At 38.7% G+C, this 26,501-nt stretch overlaps 1 long non-coding RNA gene across 1 annotated transcript; it reads left to right on the forward strand.

Annotated features, from left to right (window-relative positions):
- The first annotated feature begins 15,799 nt into the window (after positions 1–15,799).
- On the forward strand, positions 15,800–25,579 carry LOC308581969. Its single transcript, XR_014005420.1, has 4 exons — positions 15,800–15,828; positions 21,841–21,975; positions 24,226–24,320; positions 25,446–25,579. It is a non-coding gene; the product is annotated as an uncharacterized lncRNA (long non-coding RNA).
- The last annotated feature ends 922 nt before the right edge of the window (positions 25,580–26,501 follow it).

The following is a 26,501-nucleotide window of genomic DNA, read 5'->3' on the forward strand; positions in this document are numbered from 1 at the left end:
ATTTCTACATCAAAATTCAGAGCTCGATAGGGATATGTAATGATTCCTATCTGTCTAATTGGGTGGGAGATGGGGGAGGGCAAGCCTGGAATACCATCAGAGCCCAAACCTTTTTTTCAGGTCTTTTGAAGAGCCTTATTTAGTTCCATGTTTAAGTAGGAATCCTGGGACTCAGTTCACCAGGCTTCCCCTTTTCCATGCATACTCTCTTTATTCCAATGTTTCCTTCTCCCACCTAGTTCCCCATTATCAGCATTTCAGTTCTGTCTTCTGATGCCCAATGCCACGAAGGCTCTGTTCCATGTAGGCTTTGCACCGGCAAATATGTCTCTTGTGCTGCCCATGCTGTGGCAAAGGTATTCCCCTACTTTGACATGCTATTCTCCTTGACCCAGCCAGCTTTCCCCTCTATATGCTACTGAGGAAGATGGAAGTGTCTCATGTTATCAGCCATTGCTATTCAACACAGCTTCCAGCCTGGTCATGTTTACAAGCAGTTATGCCAGACTTGACCCAGTGCGGGGATTGGTGCTAGCTGCCACAAATCCAACACAGGATGGTTTGATTATTTAAGGCAGTGGCATTTTGTGAAGATGTTATGCATGCTTAGGACAAGCAGCCTTAGCACAGAAGAAGAGTAAGTTGAATGCAGATTGAAGCTCAGTTGATTAGTGGGGGCAATAATATAGGCCAAATCCGAGGACTTCTGCTGCAATCACCAGTAAATATGAACATTCACAGTAATGACCAATTGTTACTGAAGATCTTTTTTTGGTATGAATTTCTTAGGACTCACAGAAATCTGAATTAATTTTCCTGTGCTCTCATTCAATAGCTGTGATTGTACACAACCTCTTGGTTTATAATGAAGTTGTGCCTATGTACTATGCCCTCCTCTACTTAGAATCATAGAATTGCAGAGTTGGAAGGGACCCTGAGGATCATGTAGTCCAGTGCAGGAATATGCAGCTCTTCCATATGGGGATTGAACCTGCAACCTGAAACCCTGACATCATTAGCACCACTCTAACCAACTGAGCTATGCCATTGGCATGGAGAGCCTGCCCTACATTAAGCCAGAGTTTCCCATTCACCAGCGAATTCTGACTTAATGTTGATTAAGATCCTGGTTAATGTTGGTTAAGATCCTCCCAATTTATTAATTGATATTAAGCCCGAATTCTCCAGGTAGAATGCAATGGGGAAATCTATCTTAATAGAAGCCAGGATCTATGTGCTGAAGTCAGACCATGAGGGAAAGGAGCAGCATGTGGCCACAGAGTTTTCCCATAGCTTCATAAACTGCAGTTATGAAATCATGTCCAAATGTAGCTAATGTGTTGAGTCACAATATACAGGAACCACATTGCTTTCTTTTATAGAAATAGCACTCCTTCTCCAGTAGTGTCAGATAAGCCATACACATATCCTTCCAATAATCTCGCAATGCTTAATATTAGAAATAGTACTTTTCAAACACTTCACTTTCTTTGCAACTAACAGATGTGCTCAAGGAGAGAAAGTGAGACGATCTGCCCTTTACAGAAACAAAAATGTAATGAGCCACCAAATGGCGACACATACAGGGAGGTAAATTATTGTATGATGGAGAATTTTCTGCACAATGGCTGCCTAATTGTATAGGGAATGTTTGACAAATCAATTTATGAGCTGAGTAGATATGTACTCTATAACCAGCATTATATATGTTTAAAAAACAGTTCACATTTTTTTCTTTATGTCAACTACATCCAGCCCTCTGCATTTTTAAACTGTCACTTTTTGTTTTAAAATTCTTTTTAAGGATCTGAACAATGTATTTGGAAGAGAGCGGATTATGTGTTCTTTTCCAAGACTCATAAAACATTAAACTGGTCTTCTTAACAATTAATATATGTGAAATATACCTATACTTACATGTTCTTCCTGACACCACCACTAATACTGCTTCATTTCTGCTATGATTTTTCTTCTTTATTCCAAAATGGAAAATAAAATTGAATAATCATCACCAGAGGAATTGTAGAATATGGGTATTGTGAGTAACAGGATCAAGACTATATATAAATCCCTAGCTCTAGAAATTGTAATGACCTAGGAGCAGGATCCAGGCCTGTGGCAACTGCAGCTCCAAGGAAGAGATAAATGCCACTCACTAGTGAATCCTATGTGGCTGCACAAACACCAGAGCTTTTCCTGAGTCCCAAGAAGATGCTTCTGCCACCAGACTTGAATGGCTGATTTGAAAAAATCCTTAGGAGATCAAGAGAACCCCGAGGAGAGAACTTCACAGGTAAAACCCCTTTACCCTGAAGGAACCAATGGCTACAGCAGAAGGCACTGACCCTTTAAGTGGCCAGGGGTCAGCACTCAGGGGTTGAGGCCTTCAGTCAATAACAACCTAGGTAAAGGTAAAGGTTTGTTAGGTCCAGTCGCAGACGACTCTGGGGTTGCGGCGCTCATCTTGCTCTATAAGCTGATGGAGCTGGCATTTGTCCGCAGACAGCTTCCGGGTCATGTGGCCAGCATGACTAAGCCGCTTCTGGCAAACCAGAGCAGTGCATGGAAATGCCATTTACCTTCCCTTACCTATTTATCTACTTGCACTTGATGTGCTTCTGAACTGCCAGGTGGGCAGGATCTGGGACCAAACAACGGGAGCTCACCCCACTGCGGGAATTCGAACTGCTGATCTTCTGATCGGCAAGCCCTGGATGTGCCCTTGACTGAACCCACACCTTCACAGTACCTTTGCCTTTGGAATCAAGAAATTATGGCCTCCTTTTGCTTGTGCATCCCTGTAGATTGCAACATAAATGTTTACTGTCTCTTCAGTGAATTTTCATGCACTGTTGGAAATATGGCATTTGGCACAATTAATCACACTCCCATTATTTTCCCATCTAGAAATTCATCAGATCTATACCTGCCTAAATGTATATCATACAACATTGAGTTGATGTCCTGCCTGTACTTTTGGCTCAAAACAGATGTTAATTGTAAGCAGCTCCAGATAAACGAGGCATCAAGACTCAAAATGGAAATTCCAGAATTAATATTAGATAACTTTGGTCAATGTTATGATGAGAGGAAAGCAAAATAATATTTTTTAAACAACAACAACAACAACAACAAATCAAGAACAGGCAACCAAGCAGGATAGGTTCATGTCATTAAAAGGAGTTTGTCTTGATCCTTCTCCCACCATTACAATTTCCCACTGTTTCACTCTCACATATGCAAGCACTCCTGGAAACTGTGAAATGAAGATGTACGGTATACTTTGTGATTCTGTGAAGAAAGGTGGAGGCAACAGGGCATCTACTTTCAGCAGCTCTCCACAGTGCAGCATGGTTCAGGAATGCATTAATTTGGATCCAAAGCAAGTGGTTTTGCGAATACAAGGAGGGACTATCCCAAGCTACAAAGTGACTTTGTGCTCTCAGTTCCTAGAGTTCTCATCTCTCCATGCCACCATGCATTTTGGATTCATTCACTCTGTGCCTTTGAAGATAATGAACAAAGCATAAGCCAGTTGTGTGTATGTGGATATACTGCTACAAATCCTCCTCTCTACCTTAGGAGGGCTGATTCCTGTGATTTTTTGAAAAATCTATTTTTAAACTAATAGATATAATCAGTTTTCTTCTCCAGTTTTGCCACAAGTAGTAATCCTAGATTGAGCATAATATTCATTATTGTATTTATTAATAGTTAGTTAGATAGTTAGTTATGGATTTCAGTGTTGCCTGTTGCCACCGGGTGGTTTACAAATTAAAAATGACGCAAATGCATAAACTAAAACAATGAAGACAGCAAACAATATAATAACAGTTGAGGGTTGCATCCAGTGAAGCCATCCAGTTAGTGAAAGGAGTTCCATGTGTGCATCAGGACTTGCTCTCTCTCTTTCCTTTTTCCATACCTTCCAAATCTGCTCTAGAGAGTTGGAGAAACCCCAGAACAGATGGGGGGGCACAGGCCAAGGAGAGGCACATAGTGTCCTGTTGCACAATCAGAAGCCCTTGCGCTAATGGAATTATTTCAATGGCTATAACTTAGAGTTATTATTTAGTTTGTTGTCTTCATTGTATTATATTATGTATTTATTTTAAACAACCCAATATCAGCAAATCCACGGCAATTCCAGCCATTGCATAATTTCCCAAAAGCTATGCTTCTTATCAAACTTGCTCTCTACTAAAAGCCTGGCAAAAGTGGTGCATCTTTACCTATCTCCTAAATGAGAGCTCATAAAAGACCCACCCCTGTGAGGGCATTCCAAAGCTTCCCTTGCCCTTCTTTTCTTGCTGTGTTCTTTATCTCACTCTTCTTCTTCATCTTGGCCTCTCCTATGCAAAACTTATCTTTCATCCACAGCATTTTTGCTCTTCACTGCTCAGTATCCCTATGCAGACTCAGTTTAAATAGGAAAATGCCTTTAGGCCTATTAAAATATGATTGCCTCTCTTCTAATTCCATATCCTCCAACATTTCTTTGATGAAAAATAGGGACGTCTCATTCCATAATTATAATTTTGCTATTTATACCCCACACAACTCATTGGGTTGCCCCAGCACTCTGGGCAGCTTGCAACATATATAAAAAAACATAATAAAACATTTTAAAAAGCACCTTCCCTATACAGGATTGCCTTCAGACAGCTCAGGGGTCGGATAACTCCATATCCTCCAACATTTCTCCAATGAAAATAGGGACATCCTAAGGAAAAGTGGGACATTCTGGGATCAAATAAAAAACCAGGATGACATCTCTAAATCAGGGACATTCCCTGGAAAATAGGGACACTTGGAGAGTCTGTCATTCAAGGCCAACCCTAATGCAACTATTATTGCTGAAATACCAGTGTGAAACTGGTGTTTTAGACATTGAATACATAAACATGGAAGTAAAATATGCATTGCGGTGCAGCTTTAAACATAGATTTACATATAGTTGGGAAATCTGGCCTGATCACATCCCTGACATGCTTGTGTCCAGGTGCTTTACTTGCATACTATGCACATTTGCTGCAGAAAGTGCTCAAGTATTTTTTATTTTTTATTGGTAGTCATAATGTCTTGTCTTGCCCTCAAACTCTTACTGAAGCTGTTCAGTAACATTTTTTTCCCTACTTCTGTTCTCCTATACTGCATACCTGAGTTTTGAGCAAACATATATTTTGGTGGTGTATGAATTATGTATGCTGTACAGTGGTACCTCATGTTATGGACAGGGTCCGTTCTGGAGGCCCGTCCGTAACATGAAAAGCCTGCAACTTGAAGTGCCGTGTCTGTGCGGGTGCGCAGCGTGATTTGGCGCTCCTGCACAGAAGTACCCATTCCGGTACTTCCGGGTTGCCATGGGACGCAAGACAAAAACACGCAACCTGAAGCGGAAACAACATGAGGCATGACTGTATTGTGTTTTAATATTCGGTTCAGAGCCACCCAAAGTGGCTTGGGAAACCCAGCCAGATGGGTGGGATATAAACAATATATCATTATTATTATTATTATTATTATTATTATTATTATTGAAAATCATGCAACCATATTCACCATTTTCATGCCTGTCAATGCCATTGTTTGTCTTGGCTAATGCTGCTTCAGTGACACTTCCTTTCCTCTGGCTGCTTTTGCTGCTTCTGTTCCTTCCCAATTAGTCTCAAGGTGAATTCCACCCAGTAAGGGATCATATGATGTTACAACATTTATGTAGCCATTCACATATGTCATCACTAATGGCATGAATGTAATTGAGAGTGTGCACTCTGAAAAAGACTGGCTAAATTCTTTAGAAGGGGCCTTGAAAAATCACCAAAGAGTGGATTTCATGACAAACAGTGCCTAGTTTCAGCATAGCTCTACTTAACCTTAGTGTGTCAAAAGTAAAGTCTGTGCTGAATTTGGTTTCTGGTGGTGTATTGCTTGAGCCATTTGTAAGTCAGCATGAGGTAGGATTTTCCTGCTGTTGCAACTGCCACATCAATCAGCCCTCACTTGTTCAATTTAATTCTGTGAAACAGAGAGAAATTTAAAAATCTTTAGCTCTTCAATTTATATTCCTATATTGAGTGGGACCAATATGTATGATATTAAAATAAGAGCTGAACACCCAGAACAACCAGATATAGTTCTGCTCCCCTACAGTACAGTCTGTTCTGCTCCAGCTGTCTGCATCAGTAACTATGGGGGAAGGAAGCAGACTTGATTGCTCTGCAAGCATTGGATGCATGGAAATCTGCATGTCTGTAGGAGTAATGATGCCAATAGGAATGGAGTGATCAGCCAATTTCTAGACCATCCCCCTTTTGCATGTGCTCACTCATAAACCTTTTCCCTGAAAGGAACTCAGCCCCCTCACAAAAATGTGTGAAAATTCATATATAAATACGTATTTTTGAATGTACTTTCTCTTTAAAAAAAACACATTTCTAAATATATCTCTGTTATCCTAAATCATACATTTTAAAATACATGGCAACATGATGTCTGAGTTGAGAACTGTGTTGCAACATGCAGAGAAGTGTGAACTCCAATGTTCCAATCTGTGCATTAGTCTGGGTGGTAGGGTTGGGTGTGGACTGTGTCAATTTGTATCATAAAGATTGCAAAGACTGAATTTCTCAATCATCTCTAGGTGTTAATATAATTCTCATACCATATTTTTTTTGTGTGTGTGAGCACGTTGAAGCCATTCCAAGGGTGTGACACATGCTGAAAGCTTCTAGGCAAGCCAGTCAGATGGGTGGGGTACAAATAATAAAATTATTAATTATTATTAGGAGCCAGTCTGCTGAGTGTAGGGTGGGAAACAAAGGTGGACAAAGGTCCTAGGAGGTCCTAGAAGAAGCATGATGTGCCCCCCAGTAGAGGTACACTACAGTACGTTTCCAAGCACAATCCAAAGTGTTGGTGCTGACCTTTAAAGCCCTAAACGGCCTTGGTCCAGTATATCTGAAGGAGTGTCTCCACCCACGTCATTCTACCTGGACACTGAGGTCCAGTGCCGAGGGCCTTCTGGTGATTCCCTCACTGCAAGAAGCCAAGTTACAGGGAACCAGGCAGAGGGCCTTCTTGGTAGTGGAACCTGCCCTGTGGAATGCCCTCCCACCAGATGTCAAAGAGAGCAACAACTACCAGGCTTTTAGAAGACATCTGAAGACAGCCCTGTTTAGGGAAGCTTTTAATGTTTGTTGCATTACTGTATTTTAATATTTTGTGGGAAGCCGCCCAGTGGCTGGGGAAGCCCAGCCAGATGGGAGGGGTATAAATAATAATATAATATAATATAATATAATATAATATAATATAATATAATATAATATAATATAATATAATATAATATAATATAATATAATATAATATAATATAATATTATATTATATTATATTATATTATATTATATTATATTATATTATATTATATTATATTATATTATATTATATTATATTATTACTACCCCCTCCATACACTCCGCAAGTGGTATATTGGTTGGCTTAATATATATCTCAAGGAGTGAAGAACATTGTGTTATCAGAGCAAAAGATGGCAAGAGTTTGAAGCAGCATTTCTGAAGTGAAAATGGGGAAGTGTAAAGTGATCAAAACCAGAACCAGTAAACCACCTTGGGGACATAGGCAGACACTATCAAGGAACATGTCAGATATGTATGTAAAAGTAAGAGGAATAGTAGGCTGGCAATGCAGAGAATGACCTTCTACCCACCCCATCGAACATTAAATCAGAGAGTCGCATTGCATTTGCCCTCTGGTGTCATCTGACATCCCAAGAACATGGGATTTCCCAAAGAATCCTGGGAACTGTGGTTTGATCAAGATGCTAGGAAGTGTATCTCTGTGAAGGGAAACTACAGTTCCCCAGATTCTTTAGGTGAAATCATGACATTTAAATGTATGGTATGAATCTGTCCAGGCACCAAGAACTAGCAGTTCCTGAACCACAGGGCTACAGGACAAGAAGCTGAATTTTGTAGTGTTTCAGTTTCCCTCTGAGAATAATATTCCTGCTACAAGTGTCATTATAGTAACTAGAGATGTAGAAAGTATGGTTTTAAAAACTAGTGTCAGTTTAAATTCATCAATGATCTCTTTCATTCTTTGATTAAGAATGTTGCAGAATATATAGCAATGTATTATATAAACCATATAATAAATACAATGTACACTGCTAGTATAGTATTTCATTATGCATATTCTTTACTATTGATTCATTCAGGTGATTTATGCTGTTCTACACCTCTTTTACACATGCCCAGAGGAAGATATTTGATGAAACATGTTGTGCTTTCAGGAATAAATCTTATTTCAAACTATTTTGAGACTTTCTTATTTCTCTTTGTATTTTTTACCTCCTGGTGCTGCCCTTGTTTTCTTCTTTTTCTTTGTTTTGCCTTCAATGTTAAATCCCCACACTGCCTTTTCCTCCATGAGTAATAGCTGGTCCAAGGTCATTCTGTATCAGAATAAAGTAAATTAGGCAGAAGGGTGCCAAGATTTGGAAGGCAGGCCCAGTAAGGCCATAAGGAGATTCAAAACAGCGATGCAATCTTGTGTTGCTCGTATTTTTATCACTTCATCTTGCATTTTTCAGGCTGTGTCCTATTCTTCCCATGCATTTCCCCCATTATTATCTATTTGTATAAACCCCTCCTAAATTGCTCTCTTTATGGCTTGATATGACATTTGAGTATTTCCAATATCTGTTTCCTTTGCTTTGATTAAAATAGATTAATTCATTCTGTACACTAACATTCTAGAATCACTGGATGGAATTTGATTCAATTGAATTGAATGGGGTGTATGAAGGGAGGGGTAGTACCTCTGGTGGGGGACACATTGTGCTAGTTCTGGGGTAGTTTGCCCGCTTTTGGTCCCCACCCTGCAACCACCTCTCACCTGTGGGTCCTTGAAGCTGTCAGCTTGCACAGCGACCACACCCAGGGAAATGGCTTTGATTGTCCAGCTAAACCACCTACTTTTGCCTCTGCCCTATTGGAGTGTGGCCCTCAGAGGGCTGCCCAAAGGTAATGTGGCTCCTGGAAAAGCTTCCATGTGCCTGGTGTAGAAGATATTGCTTGCAACCAGCTGAGTGTGTGTGCAAGGGCAGAAATGGGACATTGGGTTGAATAAAAAGTATACAGTGGTACCTCGGGTTAAGTACTTAATTCGTTCTGGAGGTCCATTCTTAACCTGAAACTGTTCTTAACCTGAAGCACCACTTTAGCTAATGGGGCCTCCTGCTGCCGCCGCACCGCCGGAGCACAATTTCTGTTCTCATCCTGAAGCAAAGTTCTTAACCTGAGGTACTATTTCTGGGTTAGCGGAGTCTGTAATCTGAAGCGTATGTAACCTGAAGCATATGTAACCCGAGGTACCACTGTATACTCATTTGGGCACAATGAAGACCAATATATTCTAATATGTGACGCTCATGCTGCCTGCACATGCATAGGTGGGAAGTATTCAAATTTATGAGAATCTTTCACACCCTGCCCTTTGATGTAAATGAATTACACCAAGAGCACATTGTTTTATTATACTTCTTTAGAAACAAAGAACATCCTCAAATGTACTAAGCAAATAGCTGGGTCTGTGGAAACTAGTCACAGCCTTGTTTTCTGTAAGTACAGTGTATGTACGAATCACAGTAGACAGCACTCTGCCAAAAGCAAGGCCAGCACATGCACACTAACACACCCTGCCATGACCCTTTCCTTCCAGACTCAATTCTGATTGATAGACTAAAGATAACACCAAACGTGAGAGCAGAAAAAGTGTGCTCAGTCCTGTCATGGAAAAGAGCATGACAATTCTATTAAGAGCTGCAAAATGTGACTTAAGATGCTCTTACTTACAAAGGCACAGAAAGCAAGCAGAAATTTTCATGCCCTAAGAGGTCCTGCATGACTGAATTGCAATAACATAGTTCTATGTACATTGGTCTGCAGCTGTGAATGAGCTTGAGGATTAAAAGAGCTGATCTGACTTCACCCTCCTTCAGCAATCATTTTTAAAAATTCAATTACGTTACACAATATATTCAAAGCTAAAGAGAAATATCTGCCTGTTTTACAACATATGAAGATCCCTTCCATCCAAAAACTTACATTTCAGTCAATTAGCTACACCATGGCTACAGATTTTTCATCATGCACAGGAGAGGATTTTTATAAGCTTAACTTTTAGAGGGGGGAAAAAAGTCAAAACCCATCTACTCTGTGATTTAAAACTACTTTTGTAGACCATATATTATCAAATAATTTTAAAATGCGAACTGTACAAGACTTTGCTGTTAATATTATCTCCATTATATTTAAGTCAATTTTGCTGTCAAATTATTATAAGGAATTCATTTTCACATTCACTTGTAGTGTAATTATCTTCTTCCATCAACACTTGTAGTGTAATCATCTTCACCTATCTTATGTCCTGTACTGAACACTCAGGGATGAGTTCAACTTCTTAGTTCTCAAGAGAAGGTATGGCAGATAAGCAACCACATCTTATGGCCCTTCCACTGAAATACAGATAGTGATTTTGTACCTCAGCAGCTGAAGCAACAACCATGTCAGTCATGGATCAACAGGTGCTGGGAACTGGTGCTGCTGCCACTGGCAACAACTTCATCAATGAAGGGAAGATGTTCTTTCCCACCAGCCAGATCTGTGGGAGCTAGACAAAAATCTAGCAGAACTGTGAGATGTTCTATTGTTTTTGATAAAACTGGAAATGTTTATGGAATTCATATGAGTATTCCTCAAGGGCTACTACTGGCCATAATGACTATGTTCTGCATCCACTGCTGGAAATGGGATATGCTTCTGTATACTAGTTGCTGGGAAAGGCAATGGGGAGAGTGCTATGGGCTTCTGATAGGCATCTTGTTGGCCACTATGAGGACAGGATGTTGGACTACATGGGCCTTGGCCTGATCCAGCAAGGTTCTTCTTACATTATATTTCTGAGCACTTCACTACTCCTCTACAGTGGTACCTTGGGTTACATACGCTTCAGGTTACATACGCTTCAGGTTACAGACTCCGCTAACCCAGAAATATTACCTCGGGTTAAGAACTTTGCTTCAGGATGAGAACATAAATTGTGTGGTGGCGACGCAGCGGGAGCAGGAGGCCCCATTAGCTAAAGTGGTGCTTCAGGTTAAAAACAGTTTCAGGTTAAGAATGGACCTCCGGAACGAATTAAGTACTTAACACGAGGTACCACTGGACTTAAAATGCAAGGTTATAAATGGAAAGCTAACTCAAGGAAAATGAAACAAACAAACAAAAACTGCTCTGTTGTGAACATAAATGCACAGATGGCTCTAACAAATGGGTTCTATGCCTGCTATTAAAGAACTTTATCTTTCCTGCTCCCTTCCATGCTTGCTTTTGCTGTACTTGCATGAGAAAGGAGGCAAGTTGGAGCAGCACCAGTGACTATTGATGTTCCAGCAGTTTGGCTGTGATACTTAAGACCAGTTCGTCTAAGTTGCCATGCCAGTACATAGGACTCTTGTATCAGGTAATGAGGTTTGATTTGGCATAGAAAACGTTTCTATGTTTCCACTCCTGCTAGTTTCATGAAAACGAGTGAGTCATTGTGAAATATTGATCAACTACAGTGCTTATTTAACTTCCCAATTTAGCATTTTGACAAATGCCCTCCATTCATTTTGCAATATTTTACTTTCAGCTGAACTTTACTTACATTGCCTTCATAAGTTTTATGTGATGGAGAGTTAGCTAGGGAAGTCAATATTTGGCATAGTAGTGTGCAGTACTTATATACTTTCAGAGATCATTTTAGTGATCTATTTTAGGAGATGGATTGTGCCAACATCTGCTGTTTTATTAAGAGCTGTACAAGCATGGTGGTTTAATAGGAGTAGCATGAGAATTTAATGCTTTAAACCAGAGCTAGAGTAAACATCATACTGTAACGCTTACACTTGGCTTGCATTTCAGAGAACAGATAACCTAGTAGGAATGGCAGAAACTTTATTCATCTTAAATTTGGCCAATGGATGAGACTTAAAATTTATTGTCAAGAATCGGAGGAAATATATGAAGGAAATATATGATCGGAGGAAATATATGCAGATAATTTAATATCCCTGAAAAAACACTCCATTCTTCTTACACTAAAGAGCAGAACAACTCTCAAAACACTTGCAATCTGAAGCACTGGAAATAGTTTCCAGGGGACAGATACAAATCCCATTATAGTTAAAAGATGACTTTAATATAGTGAAATCAGACCCAAGATTTTAAAGTGTGATGATTAGCCTGGCTGAGAGACAGAAACAAAACTAAGCTCCTTCTTCTGTATTAACCAATGCAGATATGAAGAAAGACATAAATAATTTTCACAGGACTAGGCTGTGTGTTTTTAACCTTCCTTGCACTGAATTCCATGATGTCTATTTGTCATGGCTGTAAAACCAACCCTGAGTAACATAACAAAATAACTTTTGTTTTAGTCTGAATTAAGCTTTGTTTTAAGACTGAGCCATTACAGAGGACTAATCTACACTGATCAGTTAGAATGTTTAGAATGTGTTATAGAAATCTGATACCAGAGGGCGTTGTAGAGCAGCGATCCCTCATCAATGGAAAATTGCATTCAGAGCCATATTACGGGGGTTTAAAAAAAAACATTTTTACAGATCAGTGTAGATCCAGTAGATCTTATGTATATTGGAGCCCACTGAAATTTAGAAAAGAAAAAAAATTCAGCCTTACTTATAGTTTCTTATGACATAGTTGTTTATCATTACTGCTAGGACACAACCAGGAGTAAAATAAATAGAGGATTCAGAATGTGCTGTTCAACTGCATTCACAACTGAACTAACAGACAAAACAAATCATAGAGTTGAAGCTGTTTGACACTTCTTGACTGCAAGGGGCTGAAGAGGCAAGCCTGAACCATGGCTTGATATGCTGTTACGTTTACCCATTAGTTCAGCAGTGAATAACCCATAGTGATTTTCATTCTCCCAATTACTTTACATCTATGCTTCTAATTATTATATACGAATACAAGCTCCATTCCGCTATATTCATGATTGCATTGTTAACTGTCTTTATAATTGCATATAGGATAATGCACACCCCTAATAGAGCCAGGAGTATAGGATACTTTATTACAGTCACTTCATAGAATATATTAATATATTTTGCATGTTCACTTAAGACAGTTTAAGTGCACACTGGAAAATGCGAAATTTAACTACGATACACATGTGCATCATATAAGCATCTTCTCCAGGGAGCTATGATTGGCTGCTGTTCCCATTTGATTTTACACTCAGTGAAGTGACCAGAACCCCTTTCTACATTTTGTCTGTTTGTTTGTGTGTATGCATCATATTCTTCAATTTTTAGACTATCCTTGAAGGACCACTTTGTGAACACAAAGGTGATTTGTGTAGTTTCAGGGCTCAGGAGGAACTGGAGTCAACAGCAGGAGGGAGAGAAAGCACATAATATCCCAGCAGCATTTACATGGCTCATTTACGGTTTCCTTTTGTGAAATGAATATCCAGCTGCAATTTCTGTCCGGCAAAGAAGCTGAAGCAGTAGTATTCTCATGGGAACACACATCTTAGCAAAGACAGTTTTTAGAAAAGACCTTTATACACACACACACACACATATATATAGTTGTAATTTCAGGTTTGTAAGATGCAGCATTCTAAATTACAGCCAAATATTTAAAAGGAAAACTCCTGTATAGTATCTCTTTATAGTATCCCTGTATAGTACAATTTAATTTTCTATTGGCTCTTATCAGTTAATAAATATATTTAAGGATGGATAGGATGCTATACATTTTTTGGAAAGCTTTTTTCCTTCTTCATGGCTCCACCCCTTAAAAATAAAAGAAATCTTGACTGAGATGGGAACCCTCTCTTGTCAAATGTTTCCCCCTCTCTCTCTCGTGCACATGCACACGCACACAGTTCAGGATTTATGGCATACGCTTTCCCCCTATCACATTGATAAGGCATATAGAAGGCTGCGGGGTGGGGGGAGAGAATGGGAAAAAAATAAGGACTGCTCTTTTTAAAACGATTGTCAAAGGGCAGATAAGGTCTCAAGTTCCTAGTTCTCCCTCTTCTTTATGAAGAGGTTAAGTCAGTGTTTTTCAACCTTTTATTTCCTACAAACCTGACTTCTCAAATGATTTTATTTGAATTTTTAAAAGACTGAAGTGTTGTGACTTTTAATTAGAGAAACCTTGCTTGAAATCAAATCATCACCCTTAGAACTGAATATAAGTGGAAGTTTTTGTTGGATACTGTTGGCCTTTTTATTTTTAGGTGGATTCTCCATTCTGAAGCAACATATAGCTATACTTCCAAAACAAAAAGTTTTCTTTCTTTTAATTTGAAATGTCTATCCAGTGCTCAGTGGCCCTTAATCACAATAAAACTTTGCAGCAGCCATGTGTTTCAATCTAACTAGCAGGCTAAGTTATTTAGACCTCCACTTAGCATTATTTTGTACAAAATTTGTTCATGTTCTTTAAGTGTCAAACTAATAGCATAAGAGCCCTATAGCTAAGCATTTTCAGGTGATGAATATATTTGTAAGAGAAGAAGTATTCTACACCTTAACTTGTTTTCAGTTGACACATTCCTTCCCCCGCAGTCTCTTCTATTTTTCCATACAGTCCTTACCTCCCTTTCCACTGTATCACTGAATACTTTTCTTGCTTTCTTATTTTCCACCTTAAACTCTGTCACTGTGCGTAAGGATTTTTGAAGTAAAGAAAAGTAAAACAGTTATGATTTAAAATTAGCACCTCATACTGGAAGAATGATCTTGTCAGTTTTGTTATTCAGTAAATGTGATTAATAGCAAAACTGAGAATCACATTTTGGCTTGAAAGCATCTCCCATTGGGGCTCCTTGTTAGTAACAGAGAATTCTCAATAATTTAACTACCATTCCTACTATCCTTGACCACAGGCTGCCCTTGAGAGTTATGTGCTAGAGCCAAAAATCTTAAAGAAAAACCCTAGCCTCTACCTTACGTTATGCACCCTAATAACCAGAAGCAGCTTGCCCCATCGGGAGGAACCACAACATTTGCTTCCTGACTGGGGTTATTATTGCTTACTGGGAGGGAGATGGCAGGAAGGTTCATGTAGCATTGGCACACTGAGGTAGCCGATCCACTGTGCCTGCGTCACTCCAACCTTGCTACCACCTCACCTCTCCTCCTCTCGTTTCCAGTAAGTGGCAGTTACACCACTGCCAGGAATTTAGCCTTGCAGCTCCATCCCACCAGGCAAGCTGCTTCTGCTTGTGGTGACCATTGCAGTCCCTGTGGACTGTAAAGGCTTCCAGAATACCCTGCAATGGAGGCGGAGCCTAGTGCCTCACTGCACTAAGCCTTAAATCACTCCATCATGTCTGCACTTGGGTGGTGATAAGAACTACATATATTATGACACATGTGACTGACTATCTTAACCAATTTCTGCTTGCTTATTGTGTGACACCCTGTCACAGGAGACTATATTTTTAAGCTTTTAGAGAGAACTAACATTATAGCAGCAAGAAAGTGTTAAGTATCAAAGTAATAGATGAGTGTTCCTCTAAAAGGCAATTTCACTAAATACCATTGATATTAATCTTTCTGACTGTTAATTATATTCTTTTTGACGTATCATCCCTCTATGACCTTTTCTTCAGAATTCTGGTGAATTCGTGTAACTGTAGTCATGGAAGCTCAAACATGGACTATGTTTTCATTGTGACAAAGAAGATGGGATAGTAACACCAGTTCCAGGTATGAGACAAAAAGCAACTTGCAACCATGATTAATAGTTAAACATTTAATCAGAAAGCCCATATTTATATTTTATCTTTACCTGCTACTTTTCTTACATTCTGTTTACCCATGCCACCATATATCAAGCTTTTTTTTTTAAAGGATTGTTTCAAGAATGCAGACACTAAGATATTGTTGAAGAACTTAAAACTTTTTGAACTAGAAATGTCCCAGCAATGTGTAAAAACAATTAGTAATGGCAGTCCTTAATAGAAGAACCTGAACTAAGGTTGAAAAGAGTAAGGGTTGGCAGTCCCAAGATTAAAAAAGTAATGATTCTGCCACTAAACCACTTTTACACCAATCAATACTTCAAAGCATCCAGATTTTATTAGATCCACTGAATAAGCAAAATAAGGTAATGCGGGTGTTTAAGGCTTTTTAAAGAGAACATTTTTATTGGGCACTTGAGAGCCAATTCCTACGTTAAAAAAAATAATCCAAAATCAATTTATTTTTAAGAGGAAAGTACATGAGAATAGGTTTCAAGGAAACAACGACCATCTTGGCATTTAAGCATCCTAAACAAGACAGTGTTAAATATTCAGGTTCTCTTGTAGATACTGCTTTCTAAAAATAATAATAATTGTATTCACCAACTCTGTGCCAAACACAGAAGTGACTCAACATAGTTAGCACACACACACACACACACACACACACACACACACACACACCTTGAATAGTTGAAGGGTAGCGCTATACAAATCAACCACTTTTTCTAGCTCATATGCAAGTGGTATACTTCATCTGTTTAGGTTTAGGTTTTCAAGTTTTTGTTTTGGGATAAATATAACTATATTGCTGTAACAGCAAAGACAAATGTTGTATGAGGAAATGGTTATACCGTGAGGGAAAATTTAAAAGTACCAGTGTCGTTTTGTTATAAAGACTGATTGTTTTGTAAAGGGTGAGGAGATTAACTGGCAATTCACTTCTGAATTGATACAGGTTGGTAGGGGTGGGTGCTCAGTTGGCAGCCTACCAAGAAGAAGCAAAGCTGATACAGTCTCAAAAGAGGTGGTTACATGCTTGTGAAGTTTCCCATTATGATACTTAACAACAGAATCTTGCTTTTAATTGTACCAGGAGAATTGAAAAGGATTGGATAGCAATAGGCCCTTTAGTGGACATTTTACTCAGAACCATTGGTCCTTAGTCATAGAGCAATAAGGGTTTGGAATTTCAGTGAAAGTCTGATGGTTTTTGACAGGAGAGAATGTAATGGGAGGACAGTCAAAAGGAGAAGGAACTGAAGATTGTAAGAAAAGACAGAAGGCAGTTGAAAACCATTGAAGACAGGAGCTGAGACAGGAAGACTTTGGAGACAGTTTTCCAGGATAGCTTGAGGCCACAGTGGCAGGATGACATTGACCTTGGGAAGCAGGAAGATTTCCCAGAGGAGGCAACTGTGATATCTTTGTGACCATGTACTGATCTTCAAGCACCTGACTAGAAGGAAGACTTCAGAGAAAAGCCGGAGGAAGTCCATCAGACTGACATTAGTGATTTCATGAGGTGGAGTTCAATTAAAAGGATTAGAATTAGGAAAAACTGGTAAAAAATATTTAAACTGTATTGAGGCTTTATATCCAATTAAATACTGGGTTTTATAAATAAAAGGTAGGATCATACACCTAGAAGTAAAACGAAAGGTGCGTAAGTGGACAAAATTTCCCACATATCTTAATAGTGGGAGTCCTCCACAGAGACAAGAAATCATAATGAAAGCCTTCATGCCATTGGATCTGAAATACAGAAAGTGAAATTAATAAGCAAAATAATTGCAAAATTAAATCATATAAAGTGAAGATGATTTCAACCTTCAGTGAAGGTGTTGAATTTATTAAGTTTGTCCAAACTGATACACCAAAGTATTTTTAAACCTACCTATCTTAAGTAATGGGACTACCCTTTAAATTAAATTAATGTAATGTCATAGTATAACTTAACTTTTTATTTATTCTGATGTTTGTTTTTCCTAGATTAATCAAGAATATGAAAGCTAGTAATGGTAATTAATTTATAGAAATGCTTTTTCTAACACCCTTGCATGTCATCTGCTGTATTGTACCTAGTGACTTGTGTCTTCAAATGCCGAAAAGATACAAAAGCTTTGAACATTAACATCCAAGAGTCTAGCAATTACCATCTAAGTCTTTCAGTTGAGTCTGAGCTCTGAGCAAGATTTTTAAAAGATGGGGAGAGAAGCTACATCTAAGACGTTTGTAGTCAAAGATTGTTTTCATTATCCAATGTTTTCTTCACTTTGTAAAGAAAAAGGCAAAGGAAAATATTATAGATGAGGACAACAAAGACAATAACATTTTAATGTTTCGAGTCCATAAATATGCACATAATATCCTCATTTTGTCAGCAGGTGTGGGTGGTGCAGGAGAACTGAGAATGGTCTTTCCTTTCTGCCTCTGCCTTTTAGTTGGGCTGTTATGATTTTGCAGTGATTTATATTCTAAATTTTTACTGATATTATGCATATATTCTGTTTAGTTTTTGTTTTTTTACTGTTAACTTGTGGTTTTAGTATATATGTTTTCTCTGTCCTGTAAACCTAAAGTGTAGGGTATATTATAAATGCATTAAATATATCCAGTCTATATCTCTGCTTATGTAGATATTCCCTTGTACCTCTTCACATGTCCATTATTTCATTTAATATGTCAAATTAAAGGTGGTGGTGGTGGCTGCTGTAGTCATTGTTTTTTTACCTCCACCAAAAGGTCCTAGGTCCTAGGTCAGGTTAGAACAATATACAAACGTATCAAAGGTCACAGTGAAATGGTATGTCTTCAGCATATAATGAAAGACATATCATGAAGGTGCCAGTTACACCTTCTACAACTTAGAGATGGCCCTTTCCTGAGCTGCCACTTTCCAAATCTCTAGAGAGCCCCTGCTGCCAGTCTTAATATCCAGGTGATTCTGTAGGAAAGGATGCAATCTTTCAGAAATATGGGTTCAAATCATTTTGCACGTTAAACAATAGTTTGAGCATCTTGAACCAGATCCAGAAACAAACTGGCAGCCAGTGCACTGTTTTGGAATACTTCTTATGTGAGTTCTAAATAGAACCCCAGCCAGCAATCTGGCTGCTGCCTTTGTACCAGTAGATGTTTCCAAGTCATCTTCATGGGAATGCATCTCTATCTAGATCAGTCCACCTCCCCACCTCTCAAAACCAGTAACTTGGAACACATAACTCCTCTGTCTTATCAGAATTCACCTTCAATTAACTGGCCGACATTCCACCCATCACTGCTTCTGGGGATGCTGGAAACACAGGTCTTTAAAACACATGGAGAGCACAATTGCCCTCCACCTGTCGGAGGGCAATGTGGATGACAACAAGGAGGAGGAGAGCTAGCATGCTCATCCCTGTCGGACTTCTTGTTTTAAAAATTGCATTATGGTTTTATATCAGCAACAGAAGCATTGTGGATTATTATTATTTATGTAAGACAAAAATATTCTCAGTTCCTCATTCCCACAGCTGCAGTTATTCTAAAGCAGATTTATTTGTAAACATTTCAATATATTCATTGACTACATAAATATGCCCTTTTTAACTAGTGATTTTCAGCAGCAAGTGAGCAATGGTTGTTTGACTGATTCATGTGCCTGCAACCAGTACTTTCTCCAGACAAATTTCAGTCCTAAATAGTCTTAATGAAGAAGGCCTTGTTCCCAGATCACACTTTACACCTTTAAAATAATACTGTTATAAAGTTATCTGGCTATGTAATGGGAGGAAATCATGAGATGGTTCATCATTTTCTAGATGTCAGAGATGGTGGGTGGAATCCAATCTTGTTGTCTTACATCCCTTCAGCTTGCCATATGGAACGACCCTCAATGTCCTCCGCCCATGCACTGTTCTAGGGGTTCTCCTGACCCCAAGAACCAATTTTGGGGGTCTATAAGGGGAAGGGGGGAACCCATTGAGCAAAAGGAAGTCCTAGCACAGGGTTTATTCTGACAGGGCTGGTTAAGTGAATCCCGCTCTACACTTTAACTGACTTAGAAGAATTTTATGGCCTTTTTGCTCTAATATGACAGCCAAACTAAACTACAGCACATCTGTGTATCTGAACTGAAATATTTCCCAATCGCATAAAGAATAGGGTCTGAGGATCTGCTGATAGGGGGAAAGGTTCAGCACTATTACTGGTATGCCACATTTGCTCTTGAAATCCAATTCAACCTCTCTTCCCACTTTCTATGTGAATTGCAGATACAGTTAAACATGTGGCTCTGTGTTGTACTGCCCAATACCTTGCCTTCTCTCACACTCACATTCTCTCACAAACTAGGAATGATCCACATTAATTTCTAAAGGTGCCCAGACCAAGCATGGTCATGAAATCCCTTTTGAACCAGACCATATACAGAATCAGTTGTGCAAAAGGAAAATGCATTTTAGTAGCTTAATAAAGCTTCTGTTGGTTTAGTAACAACAAAAATTATTTGTTGTTCAAATATTTGTTCAAAATTATTAATGATCAAATACTAATTTTCTGCTAAAATTGAATAGGGATGTGGACTATTCCCGCCTTCACTGTTTTGAGAAATTTGCTTGACTTTATATCTCAACTCATTTAAGTTTTCTTCCAAATTGCTTTATAAAATCAGTATCCTGAAAATTCACCTTGATTCTTTTTTACCTGCCATGTAGAGTAAGTGTAGGACCTAATATTTTAATAATTGTATCAGAACTAGTTCACATTCCTCCCAAAAACATCAGCATAAAACCAAAGGCCTTGGATAATTCTGCTAAAGCTGAAATATTGTGACCAAATTTGGTATTGATTCTAACTTTAGATACGGGGCAATCATGTTTAGGTTATCAGTATGGATTTATGTAGTCAGAACAATATAACTATTCTTCATGCACATTCCAATATCAGTTTTCTGAAAGTGCCCTTAAAAAAATTACAAATAGATATGTTCCTTATTTGCAAGATAAAACCCCCCACTAACGTTGTGCAAAACAATCAGTGAACAGTGGCCTCTGTGCGAATTTGATTGTTAGCTTGCTGGGTTCAGATTCAGAATGATAACTGTTCACGTTAGTGTAGACGGGAAATGTTTCAGAGGGTTTGATATACAGTATTATGTATCCTTTTGATGAGCTGTATTCTAACGCTTATTTTTTCAGAGACAATGAACGCAATGTAACTTTAGGCTACTATGTTGTTACAGACAGTTGAAATCTGGTACAAAGAGAAGGGGTAGAATTCCTTATCACATTGACAAGGCAAGTGGAAAGAACATTTAACAGAGTCATATAACACTGTATTGCCATACTTGTATATAATATTAACATAAAATAGTTATGGCTTTAGCTCAAAATGGAAAATTAACTAAAGCAACTCTGAGTGTAGCAGCAAAAGGGAAGCTGGCACAATTATGCTGATAATTTATCATGATTTAGGCCACACTCCTATTGCCAGTAACTTGGGGGCATGTACAAGGTTATGTTATTATTTTAATTTTTTGATTCAAAGAGTAGCTTCTTAAAGTACCTGGAAGTTGCTTTCATTAACAATATATTTCTTAGATGTGTGTAATTATACAATTTGTGTGTGCATGTGTGAACTAAAGGAAGAAAAAGATACAAGTTGCACTTCAGTTAAAAATCAAAGTGGATCCCCCCCCCCCAACAGCAGTATGTCAAGTTTTTAAAACTGGGATCACAAAATGACTGTAGTTATTCTATCTATTGCACTGTACATGCATATATTGTTACTGGTATCCATTTCAAAATGCTTAACTGCCCCAAACCTGGGTTGTAACCAATGCTAGTCCTATTCAGAGTAGACCTACTTAAGATAGGTAGTAGTTGGGTACAATACCTTGTCAACATACTTCCCTTGTCTCCTCAAGGTATTTTCACATTATGCTAGAAATGTACATGTACATCTAAATTTAACAGGTGTCTCATTTTCTACACAGATGGTGGTGATCATAAGGTAACATGTAAACATATAAAGCTAATTGCCACAGGCTCTAGTCAAGTACAGCTAAAGGAGATGATCTGAAGAAGAGAACCGTCAACATGGGGTGCAATCCGGCCTAATAGCATAAAATGTAAATAATATTCATTATTATTCCTAATATTAAAATTGGAAATTACAGCATTTACATATTGCTGCAAGGGCTATTGGAATTTCCCCTCCCACAGTTAAGCATTTATTACCAGCTGGGTCACAGAAATGATATCTTTCTCACTGTGGGAGTGTGAGGTTCCAATAGTCCTGAAGGAGGCTACAATAAAACCTGTCCTGAAAAAGAAAAAAAATGACTTGATCTGGTTGGTTATATAACAATCACCCAGTATCAAATTTGCCTCCATGTTCTTGGCTGAAACTAATTACTGTATTTTTCCGTGTATAAGACTAGGTTTCCCCCCCTAAAGAATAATATCAAAAATTAGGGGGCATCTTATACATTGATACATCTCCCCCCATTTTCTTAAATCTGAGTCCGCCCCAAATAGGGGGTGTCTTATACATGGGAGCATCTTATAGACGGAAAAATACGGCATTTCCATCTTGGTTCAGAATAGAAACTGCTTTGATCATCCTGGGGATAACTTTTGCCAGAGAAAAAGAGTGATACCATGTTGATCTTCCTAGATCTCTTAGTGGCTTTCATACAATCTACTTTGAACCATCTCTGTGGGACAGGATAGGGATATGTGTATATACTGTTTTGAAACAGCTCAAGTCCTACTTGGAAGTAGGTCCTCGTGAGTGGAACTGGAAGATTATTGCTTCACCCAGTAGCTATTGGTTTATTAAGTGGTGCATTTACAGTGGTACCTCAGGTTAAGAACTTAATTCATTCTGGAGGTCCATTCTTAACCTGAAACTCTTCTTAACCTGAGGTACCACTGTAGCTAATGGGGCCTCCTGCTGCTGCTGCTCCGCCGGAGCACGATTTTTCTTCTCATCCTGAAGCAAAGTACTTAACCCGAGGTACTATTTCTGGGTTAGCGGAGTCTGTAACCTGAAGCGTCTGTAACCCGAGGTACCACTGTACTTGAAACTACTGGAAGAGATCATCAAGAGATTTGGGCTGGGATATTATCTGTATGTGTATTATACTCAGAAATATCTTGCATTTCCACCTTTTGATCCCAGGCATTCTATGGACATTTTGAATCGGTGTTTGATAGCAATGTTGAATTGGCTTAGGGTAAGCAAGCTGAAGCTTAATGCAAGCAAGATAGAAGGGCTATTGATTGAGGGAACTGTTGTACTCAGCCTGATTTGAATGGAGTTGCAGGTCTCTTGAAGCAGAGGGTTCACAGTGGAAGTACTATCGATGCTCTGGTGATAGCAGTGGTTAGGAGTGTGTGTGTGTGCTTAAAAACAACTCTAATATGCCAACTGTGCCCTTTCCTAGAAAGATCAGACCTGGCCTGTCATTCATGCTCTTATCGCCTCTAAGATATATTTAGGGCTGCTTTAGGAATTTGAATTGTATGAATTACTTGTCAAAACTATGCAGTCCATTCCCTGCTTACTGAGGCTTACCGATCAAAATTTTGTTGTCTGCTGGCTTTTGCAATTCTCTGAATGCAGTAACAGTTCTCATCTCTTGTAAAAATATGGGTTTTTAATCTTTTTTTATAAAAAAATATAAAAATATATATGCTTGTGTCTCTCTTACATATAAAACCATGCTTATTTAGATGTAAGGGTATATCCTTTCTCATCTCATCTGGACATCCAGTTCAGCTAGGAAGGGAATAATTTCAGCACTAACATGTTTGGACAAAGCAACATAGGCTTTCAAATGCAAAGTGATGTTTCTTTGAGGAGACAAAAAGCAGAAAGGAAAAGGTGATGTACCGATGAGTCCCGTGGACTGTGCTGCAGTATGGGAGAAAAAGCCAAATAAAATAAAAAAGAAACATCAAAAGAAAAAAACCAGACAGCATGCATAGGTTGAGGGGCAGGTAGGTAAGGAGGAATATGGATACAAAAGGTACTGTTGTGATAGGTACAGAGCATAATGATGGGAAAACACTTGCAGAGACAAAGCAGCAGGATGCAGCCCAAACTGCATTCTCAGTACCAAAAGAGAAGTCCTGTGGGATGCTTAAGAAGATTAAGAGTGAAAGAGAAATGGATTACGGTCACTCAGTTATGCATATATACGCGAATGCATGCAAAACAAGATGAAAAACCCACACAAAAACTTTAAACACAATATTACACAAAACAACTCTGTGAGAAAACAGAAAAGTACGCAAGAAGCCAACTTATACAAAAATGAAACTGAAGGGTCCAACTAGCTTTGTATTCCTATATTGACTTTCTGTGGTTTCAGGCAGAGCTTTCCCAGCCCTCCACATGCCAAGAACTGAACATGGGACCTCTTTCAAGCAATCCATGGGCTCACATTGCAAGTCAACAGAATGTTGGGTAAACATATGAGAAAATGAACTAGACTCAAAGGAAACTGATTCGCCCACCCCAGTTATGCACTTTGCTGTGAGTTTTGTAAGGCCTGGTTCCCTGCTTCTCTGCTGGCCCATTCCAATGACAGTGGCGGTCTTGTTTAGGGGACAGCTTTGAATAAGACTTTGCCCAATATGTCTTATTAAAAACATAATGGTGTGCAAATGCATCCCTGCTTCCTCTCTTTTGTCCCAAGCTGTTTCAGAGGATCCCCATACCACCCTACAACTACCCCTACTACCAGCAGATTTTGGGAGCCCCAAGGGGAAAGGGGAGGAAGGTGGAGCTGTGTTCCCTTCTGCTCTCTAATGGACACTATTGAATTTTAGCCATCATTTTTGCTACTTTTTGTCATTGTCCACTGTTTTTCATCGCTAATAATAATAATAATAATAATAATAATAATAATAATAATAATAGTTAACACTTGTATAGTACTTTCAGGTGATCAAAATGTGCCACACATATTATCTAGTGGAAATCCTTATGACAAATTTGTAAAGCAAGTCTGTGTTATTATCCCCCATATTGCAGCTGGGGCAGTGGTGGCGGCGGGGTGGGTGGGTTTGAGGCTGAGGTCTCATCCACACTTCTGCTTCTGCTGTGCCTAGAAAGCATGAGTCTAAGTGGTTTTCTGATTGATCTGCACTTTCTAGGCTCCACTCCTTTCCAAGGGAAAAACTGCTCTTTAGAGATAGTTTGGAACAAATGGCAATCTAAGGAAAACCTAAATTGCCATTTGCACCGAATGAACGCTAAAGAGCAGTTTTCCCCTGTTGGAAACAGTGGGACAAGAGGAAGTATGGGCAAGCCCAGAGTGACGTCATAGCAGAGGTGACATTTAAACTTGACACTTCCTGATTTGAAATATGGTTTGTTTCATTGCATTTTTTTTAAAGAAAAAAAGGTGCCAGTACCTTGAGTACCCCTATAAAAAAAGCACTGGTTTGTTTAATCTTAGTGTTATATTGAATTAACATTATATGTTTTGATTGGCCTGTTGATATGCTGTTCCTATGACTATTTAAATGTTGCCGGTTTGTCTTGTAATTGTTAATAAGTTTTCTTTAAATGTTTTATTTTATTCAGTTGTTCTAGTCTGATGCATGAACTACTTTAGACATTGTTTCCCATGGAAAAGTGACATACAGATCAACTGATGATGCCATCAACATTATTGTCAACCACCATAACAACACTGGGATACTTTCAAAAATGGGAAATTGCAATTGGTCCAGAATACAGCTGCTAGGATTCAGGTGGGAGTTGTGAATGGAGACTACTTTATGTCTTTGATCAGTATTCATTAACAAATGCCTGGCTATTTTCTTGCCTTCAGGCATTAAAAAAAAAAACCACAGGCAGACCTTTTAACATTACTACTAAAACCACAACTTGCCAAAACTGTATCTGTCCCCTTATTATGAGCTAGATTGTAGCTGGGTTATTGAAGAATCCTGCTGGGCTAAAACTTTTCTTCATCAGCAGCTTTACAACTGCCTGTGATCAAGACCTTCAAACACTGAATTGCATCCATCCATCTTGCTTTGGTGTTGTTGCCAAATACAGTTGACAGAGGGTGGGTCAAGGAGACTACTGGGTTTGATCTCCAGAATTTGGGAGATGCACACTCTGAATCTGATTTCTGTAATGCAGGGACTTACAAATTTGAGAGATATGGGAATTTATAAGCAGTACAGAAGGAAGCTTGTCCAGCACTACTCATCATGGGTATCAGACAACTGCAGGGTTATGTTTCTTACTTATGATGAATGGAGCTGAAAGCTTCCAGAAAGTAACTTTCATTTTGGATACCAAACTCGCCTACAGTTGCATCCATCCATCATTACATTTAAAGTTGGCTATTTTCAAGATGTCTGCATAATCTAAATTATATAGTTGTTATTCCATGGAATTTTTTCTTGGTGATGTTTGCCAGTGGTCTGCTAAAGTGGAAGCTCTGGGAATTTAAAATCTTTCTTTCCCAAGTGTTAAAATGTAGTCATTTGTAATTTGCATCACACATTTGTATCACAATGTGCTGCAGTCATACCACAAGCCAAAAAAACTATTTCAAATTAGATAAATATTCCTAATACAGTGGTACCTCGGGTTACATACGCTTCAGGTTACAGACTTCGCTAA

This window comes from Podarcis bocagei (assembly GCF_964188305.1).
Source record: "Podarcis bocagei genome assembly, chromosome: 2".
NCBI classification, from domain to species: Eukaryota; Metazoa; Chordata; class Lepidosauria; order Squamata; family Lacertidae; genus Podarcis; species Podarcis bocagei.